We start from the raw sequence: 12,875 nt of genomic DNA, 5'->3' as shown, positions 1-12,875 counted from the left end.
AATCCGGTGACGTTATGGGGTTTTACGGATTTGCGTTTCTTTCGAGTTGGTAATAATATAAGTTGTCAATTAATGTAATCAATGTTGTATCAATATTAATACATAGGGTAAACTACATCCATGGTCACTTTTGTTTACCTTAGGTTACGTTTTAGTCACTTATGTTTGAAATGTTACGTTTTAGTCATTTACGTTATCATGTTATAACATTTTAGTCACTGAGCCATTAATCGTCGTTAATGGTGTAACGGTAAGCTGACGTGGCACGTTAAATCATCATTTCAAATAAAATTTTAGGTTAAATTATACAATTGATCCCCATATTTTTTTCATTTTAAGTAATTTATTTTTTTATTTTATGTTCTTTAAACTTTCCTTTTTTTTCCATTCTCTTTTGTTTCTCCCTCTGTTTTCATATCTTTCCCATTTCTTTTAACATATTAGGAAGTCGAATTGGCAATGAAAAAAGTAGGAAATCGACTATCATCATTTGCCTATAACCAAAACCCTATAACCAAAACCCATAAACCCATACCATGCTTCTTTCTTCACTACCAATTCGACTTCCTGGTATATTAAAATAAATAAAGAAGGTAGGAAAACAGATGGAGAAGCAGAAGAGAATGGAAAATAAAGAAAATAAATAATGAAAGTTAAAAGAACATAAAAGAATTAAATTGCTCAAAACGAAAAATTATGGAGACCAATTGTATAATTTAACCTAAAATTTTTGTTTGAAATGATAATTTAACATGCCATGTCAGCTTACCATTACACCATTAACGACAATTAACGGCTCAGTGACTAAAATGTTACAACATAATAACGTAAGTGACTAAAACGTAACATTTCAAACATAAGTGACTGAAATGTAACCTAAGGTAAACAAAAGTGACCATGGGTGTAGTTTACCCTAATACATATTTATACCAATATATTAAGATGTATTATTTCAGATTTATCGATTTTTTTCTTGATTCATCATTGATCATGTTATGTAGGATTTACACTGAGAAACGTGAGTTTACCTTTTAACCAATTCAGCCTGTTTCAACATTAAGGTGGAGAGAAATTGATTCCGATTTAACAAGTTCCATGTCACCAACATAATTTTCTAGTTTTTAATGTGGTTTGATCAAACAACTATAGTTTCTTCTTCTTTTTTTAACCACAATCATTAATTTAAAAAGGATCTCACAATAATAAAGTCTCATCTTAGACGTACTCAAGTATATACATATAAATATATTTATATAAAATATTAATTTTGAAAGTTATTGATTTTGTTGAACAACTTAATTAAATCATTATATTTTATTTTTAAATGTAATTATTTATTTTATATATTATATAATTTATTAGGGTAAATTACTACATCCAATGTTATTAAACTATTCAAAAGTGATCATTGAAATCATTGTGCTATTCAAATCATATAGTTGCATGGCCTTCTTTGTTTACATGTCGGCACCAATTGAAAGTTCTCATTCCCCTTGTTTTCTACAATTCAAATTTTTTTCATGAAACAATTTTGAATGTTACGAATTTGTGAACCAAAATTCAAACAGCTTTCTTCTTCAATTTCTGAAACTGATTGTTAGATCAACTTGAAAATAATGTATGTTCTTCTACTCGTCATCTACCGTATCGATCGTGGAATAGTCGTTTAGAGCTCGCTAGCCAAACTTTTTAAAAAAATTAATAGCCCACTTAAATAAAAACTTTCGAAAAGTTCAATGACTTAAATGAAAACTTTCGAGTAGTTCAGTAATCATTGTGTAACTTTTTGAAGTTGAATGACTAAAATATAAATTTACTAATAATTTCGTGACATTAAATACAATTTACCCTAATTTATATCATATAAAAATTAAATATATAAATAAGGTAAATATTAAAAAAATTATCTTGTTTAAAATTTTAATATAATATGATATGAAGAACATATATAAACATGGTGGTCAATGATATTATCCAGTGGGCATTAAATTTACATATCAGATTTCCATAACTTAGACTCTGAATTAGTCAACGGGTAATCTTAATTTGTCTTCTTATTGATACCTTTAAAAATACAAATAATTTAACATATTTTAATCTTCTTTATTTCTATAATTGATATAATATATAAAAAAACAATACAGCCCTTTCATAAAATTTTTTTCTTAAATATTTTCCATTTATATAAATCATGTATGTTAAATTTAAAGTAAAAAATTTTAACTTTTTATTTTATGTAAAAACATTTGATTGTTAAGTATATATTAATATAAACAATATTTTATATCAATATGATAGAAATACTTTTTTTTTAAATATAATTTAATTGTGAACGCATCTAAATATTTCTAAGTTGATACAATGTTTAGAACTATCCATAATTCATCCCAACCCTTAAATAGAAAGATAAATGTGTTTCAGCACTCTCAAACCTACGTCCTCCTACACTGGTAACAATATAAATTTCAATGCCAACCAAACTAAGACTCAATGAGAAATTTTATAAATTTCAGCTTCTTCTTTCTTTCTTTTTTTAAAATAATTTATCTTTATTTCTGTCTTAATTAGAAGCTCGTCAAAATTTTGTAAGAAATAAATCAACAATTTGGGTACCAAATAATTTTTTTATAAATTTATTTTGAGATAATTGTACTGGACATCCTCAAATTATGTCCTGTATTTTAATTTAGTTCTCAAACTTCAAAATATTTTAATTATATCTCTAAACTATCGATATTATATCAACCATGTACTTTTATTATTGAAATCGTTAATTTAACCATTAAATTACACGTAAAATGTGATATATTTACAATGAAAATTTTGAAGTAAAATGTTGCAGTATACCTTCTAAAATTAAAAACAAAAAATAAGGTAAAACTGGAAAAAGAAATAGAGTGAATGATAGTTTCTTTAAAATATTCGAAAACCTAAAAACTAATATTTTTGCAATATTCATTTTTTTTTATTTTCATTTTAAATCATGTCACATAAGATCTAATATCTCATTTAACGATTAAATTAACAATTTTAATAACAGAAGGACCTTATTGATAGCATCAATAATTTGATGATGTAATTAGAATATTTTAAAATTTGAAGACCAATTTAAAGTGAAAATCATAATTTGGGGATGTTTGATGCTATTAACTCATTTCTTTTCTATCACCGCAATTAGTTTTGAGTAAGTTCATAGGTTGGGTTTTTTACTGGAATAAATTAAAAAATTAAATACTGAAATAGGTTGTCACATAGATTAATTACCGAAATGATATGTTTTTTTTAATGGAGCCTATCTGAAAGGCGCCAATGAATATTTTATATTAAATTTTTTTTCTTTTAATAGAATATCATTAATTTTTTTCCCACGTCAGTATATAACCCGGGTATAGATATAAGAGTAGTGGTGCCTATCTCAGAGGCGCCAATGGTGGAGCCTATCTGAGAGGCGCCACTAGTTGAGCCATGTTGAGAGGCGCCAATGGTGGGGCCCACAGCTACTTACTTTTTCCCTATATATACCCCTGTAACAAAAACATAAATTTTAGCAGAGGAACAAAAATAAGAAGATAGGGAGCAGAAAAAAAGAAAGGAAAACAAGAAGAAGGATAAGGTATTTTGGTTTATTTCATTTTAAATAGAATGTAGAGTCTTATTAGTAATTTTATTATTTGAAAGTTATTTTGTTAGGTTATTAATTTTGTTAGCTTCTGAATGAAAAATTTTGCATTAAAAATTTTATGTAATTTTTTTGCATTTCGAAACTGTTTTAAGAATTTTGAATTTTTTTAATAGATCTATTATTGAAGATGGAGAATCAGTTTTTTGTATGCGTTTATTTCGATGGAGAAATTTTGACAACAACCGTGGGATGTATATTTGAATATCGTAAACAAGTAATAATGAGATTTAATAGAAATATCTCGTTTGATGATATGAAGGAAAAAATTAGTATAAAAATTTATAGACGTTGTGGGAGAAAGATATCAAAAATTTTCTACAAGTTTCCAGTTTCGATAGATCCAATAAAATTTACCGAAATGGAACTTCTAGACGATGAAGACGTCGAGACAATGGTCGCTCTTTATTGTGGGACTCGGAGCAACCAAAATGCACTGATTCAATTATTTGCTGAGTTAGCCGGTGTGGAGGCAACTGAAGATCCCACTCCATTAGGTGAAGAAGATGGAGTTCAAGCGCCGTGTATGGTGGTTCCGGTATCGTATGTTGATAGTCAATCAACTATACACGGGATCGATATTGATCTTAATGCTGCACCCGAGACTGATGTGGTTGGTGATGATGTATACCATAGTAGTGATCCTGTTGATCACGAAGTTGATAGTGAGAGTAATCCCGACGTGGACGAGGTCCCGGATGATATTGATGATGAATGCGTGAATGAGGATGGAAACGTTAACGCATCTTCAGTCGAAAACCAGATTCGTCGTTTTGTGATCCACAATAATCCTGGGGCACACATGTCTCTGATAGACCCCGATGTGGCGCGGGTAGCCGAGTTTCTAGAGTACCCTAAAATACTACATGCTCATCGAATGGTCGTATATTCTAATCCAGAAGTGTTGTTCGTGGGCCAGAGATTTGAAAGTATGAAAGAATGCATATTTGCCATTAAGCGGTATAGCATGAATATATCAGTAGACTACAAAGTCGTCGTGTCTAAACCAACATTATATATTGGAGAGTGTTGGAGGTCATCAGAAGGCTACAATTAGCGGATACGAGCTGCATGAAAATTTGTTGGGCCTCACACATGCACTTAAACACGTATGACAGAATATCATCGAAAACTTGACTCCAAAACTATTTGTACGTGCATCTTTGTACGTGCATCATGTCAATGGTGAAAAGACATGCCGACCATTAAAGTTTTGGTACTGATTATAGGAATACAAACACGATTCTAGAATCGAGTATCATACCGGAAGGCATGGATAGCTAAACAGATGGCAATGGAGCAATTGTACAGAGATTTCGATGCATCGTACAATGAGTTACAGAGATGGATAACCACTATGAGGGAACACGTACTGGGGACTATCATTGAGTTGCAGACACGACCATATTACGGGCCGGATGACCAACTACAATCGAGAAAAAGAATTTTCCATCGGATGTTTTGGACGTTTGATCAATGCGTGCGCACATTTCCCCGCTGCAAATCGTTTGTGCAAGTAGATGGAACATGGCTATATGGAAAATACACACAGATCCTACTTCTTGCGGTTGCTCAAGACGGCAACAGATACGTGCTCTCGATAGCATTTACCATCGTCGATAAGGAGAACATGGAATCGTGAGAGTTCTTCCTTACCAACCTGCGGAGGTATGTTATTAGCAATGATAATATTTGCATCATCTCCGATAGAGGGAAAGGATTAATTGTAGCCATTAGGCGTTTCGGTGTACTATGGATATCCGTTTACTGCATCCGGCACATTGTGGCTAACTTCCAGCGAGATTATAAGAATGCAGACTGGAAGAGACAAGTTGTGAGAATGGGTAAAGAATTACCTTATCTTTTCAATATAAGTTTTAATGTTTTAGAACAATACTGTAACTTATATTTTCTTAATACATATGCAGCGCACGAGCTAAAGCCACACATTTTTCGCCAAAGAATGACCCGACTTGAGAGTGACATGGAGGGTCAAACCAACACATCTTTCCAACAGTGGTTGGGTACTATGAAGCCGTGGCAATGGGCTCAAAGTTTTGACGAGGGCTTTCGTTATGGTCAAATGACCACAAACTTTGTGGAGGGGATCAACGTTGTGTTATTAAAAACACGGCATCTTCTAATTTCATATGTCTTCTCAGCTACTTCTTCAGGTTGGCTACTTTTATGCCAAGAATGGGTCAGCAACAAGTCAACCAGATGGAGGCGGGACACGTCTTTTTCGAAGATGTTAGGGATGAAATGGTTGCAAACCGTCGGTTTTCGAGTTACAGAAACCATCGGTTTTCAACCCGGTATACCACCTAGGTCCTACGGAGTTGATCTCTGAAACAGACAGTGCGACTGCAGGAGGTTTCAAACACTTCATTATCCATGTGCACATGTCGTTGTAGCTTGTGCTAAAGTTGAGCTCAATGTAGAACAATTTATCGATGAAGTGTATACCATCGAACGCACGTTGCGTGTATGGGAAAACGAGTTCCCCGTGCTTCCTGACCTATCTACTTGAGAGGTACCGACGACGACCTTCGAGCTTGTCCCAGACAAAAGGTTGCGTAGGAACCCGAAAGATCGTCCGCAATCATCCAGAATCCATAACGAAATGGACATTAGGGAGAAATCCGGATCAAAAGTCCGGATCAATGCCACTGATCTGAACCCGGCTAACTATGGTATTAGGCGTTCATCTAGCAGAAACCTACACTATTAACACGGCCCCTCAATACGCGGTACAGACCCTGACATTATTAAATTAGAAAAATAGTTAATACAATATAATTTAATTCAGCAAATAACATGAGTATCAAATAAAAAATTTTATTATCATCTCATTAATAGTACTTGATATGTGATTATTATTAATCAAAGAACCCATTTGCTACAAATCTGCAATGAAAAAATGAATTCATTTAATTTGTTTCAAAAAAAATCAATAAAAACTATTAAATAAATAAATAATCAAATAAAATTACATTATATAAAAATTACATTATATAAAAATTAAATGAGTTAACAGCAACTATATAATTAAAAGAGTCAGTTATGATTAAACTTTTTAATGAAATGATTTTTAATTTTTTTATAAACTTATATGTTAAACTCACCAAATACTAAACTAAACACAATAATTTATAACTTAATCCTATCTGACAGGCGCGACCCGTTTTTTACCCGTTGACCATATTTTTACATGTATATGTATATTTAAATATTTTTAATCAAAATAAAAAATTAATATTTTATTTAAACAAAAAATATTTTTAATATAAATAATTGATTCGCACCTGTTAAATAGCCGCGATTAAAAAAATATTTTTTAATATACAAATTGATTCGTATCTGTAGGCACGATTAAATTTTTTTTTAAATTGATTCGTGCTAGTCAGATAGGCACGATTACAAAAAACATACAATTTCGGTAATTAATCTATCTGACAAACTATTTTGGTAAGAAAAGCACTTCGAATTATTGATTCATCGCCAGAGATGGCTTAGAACCAATAGTTCATTATCTAATGCTAATGGATTTTTCCGTATTTAATTTGTCTTTAATATTTTGGGGTAAAAAACCCCAAGTTGATATAAAAAAAATTTAAATGAGTTAACAGCAACTATGCTCATATTATATAAAAATTAAATGAGTTAACAGCAACTATATGATTAAAAGAGTCAGTTATAATTAAAATTGTAATAAAATGATTTTTAATTTTTTTTATAAACTTATATGTTAAACTCACCAAATACTAAACTAAACACAACAATTTATAACTTAATCTTAACACAAAATTTATAACATAATCCTAAACAGATATTGTCTTCCTGTATTACCAGCGAAGTAGATCGAAGACCCTAGCCTTGTCTCCCTGAGCAGCAGTGGAGTAGGTTAAAAATAGCAGATTTTGTCTTCCTGTATTGGCAGCGAAGTAGATCGAAGACCCTAGCCTTGTCTCCCTGAGCAGCAGTGGAGTAGGTTGAAAATAGTAGATCTTGTCTTCCTATATTGGTAGCGAAGTAGATCAAAGATACCAGCCTTGTCTCCCTGAGCAGCAGTGGAGTAGGTTAAAAATAGCAAATCTTGTCTTCCTGTATTGGTAGTGAAGTAGATCGAAGACCCCAGCCTTGTCTCTCTGAGCACCAGTGGAGTAGGTTAAAAATAACAGATCTTGTCTTTCTGTATTGGCAGTGAAGTAGATCGAAGACCCTAGCTTTGTCTCCTTGAGCAGCAGTGGATTAGGTTAAAAATAGTAGATCTTGTCTTCCTGTATTGACAGCGAAGTAGATCGAAGACCCCAGGCTTGTCTCCCTGAGCAACAGTGAAGTAGGTTGAAAATAGCAGATCTTGTCTTCATATATTGGCAGCAAAGTAGATCGAAGATACCAGCCTTGTCTCCTTGAGCAGCAGTGGAGTAGGTTGAAAATAGCAGATCTTGTCTTCCTGTATTCGCAGCGAAGTAGATCGAAGATACCAGTCCTATCTCCCTTGACAGCAGTGGAATAGGTTGAAGATTGTAGATCATGTCTCCCTAAACAATAGCGGAACAGATCAAAGACAGTGAATCTTATCTTCCCAAGGTAGTAGGGAAGCAAATTTAAGTCGTCAGTCCTATCTTCCTGGACAACAGTGGAATAGGTTGAAGATTGTAGATCATGTCTCCCTGAACAGTAGTAGAACAAATCAAAAACGGTGAATCTTATCTTCTCACGGTAGTAGGGAAGCAGATTTAAGTCGCCAGTCCTATCTCCCTAGACAGAAGTGGAATAGGTTGAAGATTGTAGATCATGTCTCCCTAAACATTAGTGGAACATATCAAAGACGACGAATATTATCTTCCCAATGTAGGAGGGAAGCAGATTTAAGCCACCAATCCTATCTCCCTGAGCAGCAGTGGAGTAGGTTAAAAATAGCAGATCTCGTCTTCCTGTATTGGCAACGAAGTAGATCGAAGACCTCAGCCTTATCTCCCTGAGCAGCAGTGGAGTAGACAAGAGAAACCAATCCTATCTCCCTGAAATAGCAGGGGAGCGGATTAAAATGATGGATATTATCGCTCTGAAGTTGCAGTAGAGCAGATCACATCCAGTCTTATCTCCCTGAAGTTGCAGTGGAGTAGACAGAAGAAACTAATCCTATTTCCCTGAAGTCACAGTGGAGTAGATCGAAGCATCGATTCCTATACCTCTGAAGATACAATAGGTTGGAATGAGGCTACCAAAGTCCAGCACGACCGAGCAAAATTGGTCATTTTAAAGTATTTGCTCCGTTTCTATTACATGACAATGAGCAAAGAGGGGCAGCTGTAATGGCCTAATATCGTCCGGCCCTTGCATAAATAAATACCAAATAAAATGCAAAGTCCTATAAACAGTTCAAAATTACAAAAATCCACCAGACCCTAAAAATACAAATTAAACCCATTTACAACGGCCAAATACAAACCCAAACTACGCCTAGCCCAACTACACCTAGCCCAACTATCATATGGCCCAACACCAAAGAGAATTAGAAAACACTAGTAGTAACAGCCCTCCTTCCAGCGCCGCAGCCACCAGAGCCTGCCCCGCGTATGTTGTGCCACATCTACCACTTCCGTATGCCAGCTGGCCTCCGTACCTGCAAAGAAGACGAAAATAGCACAACAAAGAAAAATGTATTTCGTTTTTTATTTGTTCGGCCTATAAAGGCAAAACCTTTGTAATCAGTTACACATAGACACACAGAATCAATACAAAAAAAGGAATGAAAAAATTTGAAAAGAGGTGATATTTTGTTCTTTCTTTCTTTCTATTTTCGATTCGTCTTTTAAAAAATAGGAATAATAATAAGAAATAAAGAGAAGAGGAGGGGGTTATCTCTACCAGTCTGCCGTCGGCCTCCATCTGCTCTGTTAAAATCGAAGATTGAAAAGGGTTGTTGTTTCGGCTGAGAACAGCGGGAGGTGGACTGGGATGCAATCAGTTTCAAAGAACCAAAAAGGAAATAAAGTGATTTAGGGTTTTTTAATAGTATGTATATAGATTAGGAAACGACGTCGTTATGGCCAAATTTCAATGGCTCCGAAAACGGCATCGTTTTAGCCTCAGTGACCCGCGCGGTGACCCGACCCAGGGGAAGGATCTGCGTGTTTTCGCTTCAGTGGGATATTTGCGCAAATGGTCCTCTTGCTTTTATAGCGCATCGGGATCAATTCTTTCACTTCTCTTAAATTTGGCCTATCATTTATCTTTTGCTTCATTTTAGTCCATATCGCAGAGCTGCATTTTGGGAGGATGGGGAATATTTCTCAATTAGTCCCCCATGTTATTCGCGCGCTGCATTTTTGTCCTTCAATTTTATTTTATTTTCGCTTTTTTCTTTCTGATTTTTTTAAAAACCAATTTAATCCTTATTAGCTTGATTTAATTTGCTCCTTTTTTTAAAATTTATTTAAGTATTTATATTTCATTATTTTTTGATATATTTAATTTTTAAATCTAACCTTATTTTTATATTTGTGCTTAATATTATTTTAAATCCCTTATGAATGTTGTTTAAATTTATCACATATTATTATTTTAAATTTATCATATAATTATTTTAAGTTTTCATGTATCATTCTTCAAATTTATTATGTATTATTCTATATATTTTTATGTAAATTTAATATTATTTGTAACAACCCGGTTTTGACCCTAATCGGAATAGTGGTTTCGGGACCACAAATCCGAATCAAAAAATATTTTAATATTATTTCATGTGTTTATTATATGTTAATTTACATGTGTGAAAATTTCGTGAATTAATTTTATTGTTTGTGTGCTTAATTTAATAAAAGGACTTAATCGCGTAAAATGTGAAATTGACTAATTAATGTGTAAAGTGCTAACTTGCTAATGTCTTTATAATGTGAAGTCCTTAATAGGAAATTAGGCCATTATTCAAGATAGTGGATGGCATTATGCTTATAAATTATAATTTTTATATTATGTATAAAGGTTATAATAATATATTATATTATAAAGTTAATATATTAAAAGACAAACAAATTAAAAGCCACATTTTTCATCTTATTTTGACCGAAACTAGAGAAAAGAAAAAGAAAGAAACCTAAGCTAGGTTCGGCCATCTTTTGAAGCTTAATTCAAGGTTAGTTTTTGTTCGGTTTTTGATAATTTTTACGTTTTTGAGATCGTTGCTTTGAATACTACCCGACCCATGCTTGAATTTCTGATTTTAATGAATATTTTGAGTTATGCCATTGATGAATATTTGTGTTTTGTGATGTTTGATGATGAATAATGGAAGATATGTCTTAGATTAACATGTTTTGTCTTGGGATTTTTGATGAATTTGAGTATTTAGGGCTAAATTGTGAAAATAAATTTTTGAGGGACTAAAATGTGAAATAAATGCAATGTGTGGACTTGTATGAGAACCATGAATATTCGGCCCTTGTGTGGTATGGGCAAATTTTGTGTATTTTGTGTTTTGTGCAAAAAGGACTAAATTGCAAAAAGTATAAAATGTTAGGGGCAAAATGGAAATTTTCCCATTTATGTATTTTTGGACTTAATTGAATGTTTTGATGAATAAAAATGTTAAATTTGATTATGTTTAGATCAAGAAATGAAGAAAACGAATTTGGATTGGGGAAAAACGAAAGTAATCGAATAGTCGATCGTGTCCGCTGATATCCGAGGTAAGTTTATTAGCAATTAAAAGTTATTAAGTTAATATTTATACATGTATACTAATTGTATTTTTTGTTGAGCTATATTTAAAAATATATTGATTGAATAAATTTTGAAGTATGGATGATATTTATATATATAGCATGTTCGAATATACAAGTATAATCTTGTATAGATTTATGGGTTGAAATAAAGGTAAGAAATGTATAAGAGTATAGTTGATATTTGAATAAGCATGTATATGTATATGTATAGATAATGCTAGGATATATATACATATATATAAGTTATTGAAATTAGTTAAAGTATGAATGTTGCATAGGTATAAATTCTTGATTTTAAGCAAAGGTATGTATAATACATATATATGGTGCGAATATATATATAAGTGGTTCGAAGGTATGTTTCAATTACTGTGAACTGAATCTAATGTTATGAATTAAAGATATTTATATATTGTTCGAATATATGTGTATATAAATATATAGGGTTTTGAATTTGATTGAAGTATGGAAGTTATGAAAATATGTATATGAAGTCTCAATATATATATGTATATAATTGTATAAATTTTGGAATTGAATTTAAGGTATGAACTATATATTATGGAATAAGTGTGGTTTGAATGGGTATAAACGTATATACAATTATTTGTATTGAGCTAAAAGTATGGATTGTAAGTACAGGTATAACTGAGCTATGGTCTGCCAATTTCTTGAAAATGTGGTTAATGCTACATGAATTATACGTATATGTTTTAAACATGTGTAATGCTAGTAAGGGTTATATGAGAAATTATTCTCGTATTTGTGATATTCAGGTTCTGTACCTAGCAGGCTTAATGCTAGTGAATTTTTCAGACTTTAAGTCTAGCAGGCTACGTGCCGGTGATCTGAATCAGGTTATAAACCTAGCAGGCTACGTACCGGTGATCTGAATCAGGCTATAAGCCTAGCAGGCTAAGTGCTGTTGAATCTGTTTAAATTAAGTGATTCTATGTATTGGGTATAAATATATATGATTTTGTTTATATGAAATGGATAAGTTTATGAACATTGTATCAAGGTGGTTGATGATTATATAATCGTTCGAATCTTTGTGAATAGTAAGTATGTATATATATATCGGTTGTCATGAAATTGTTGGATATATATATGTGTGTATATATGTATGCATTCGGCATAGGTGGGTATAGGTGTATATGTGCATTCGGCACTTATAGTTGATAAGTATAAAAATTATGCTTTTGGTATATGTATTTGAACAATTATATTTAAATGGATCCGATGAAATGCGAACAATAAGTACTATAGAAATCAGTATATGCAGTTAATGATTATGTTAGTAAATTGATTATATGCATATAATGTATATATATTTGTCCGTTTATGTGTATTAGATAAATACACATCCATTTAGATTTAAACAAAATAACTTAATATAGCAATGTTTGATTAGTAATTATAATTGATAATTGTGATTTCAATAAATTTTATTAAAGAATTAT

The sequence above is a fragment of the Gossypium hirsutum genome, chromosome D12 (genome assembly GCF_007990345.1).
Source record: "Gossypium hirsutum isolate 1008001.06 chromosome D12, Gossypium_hirsutum_v2.1, whole genome shotgun sequence".
Taxonomy (NCBI): domain Eukaryota; kingdom Viridiplantae; phylum Streptophyta; class Magnoliopsida; order Malvales; family Malvaceae; genus Gossypium; species Gossypium hirsutum.
This window is presented reverse-complemented; position numbering follows the sequence as displayed.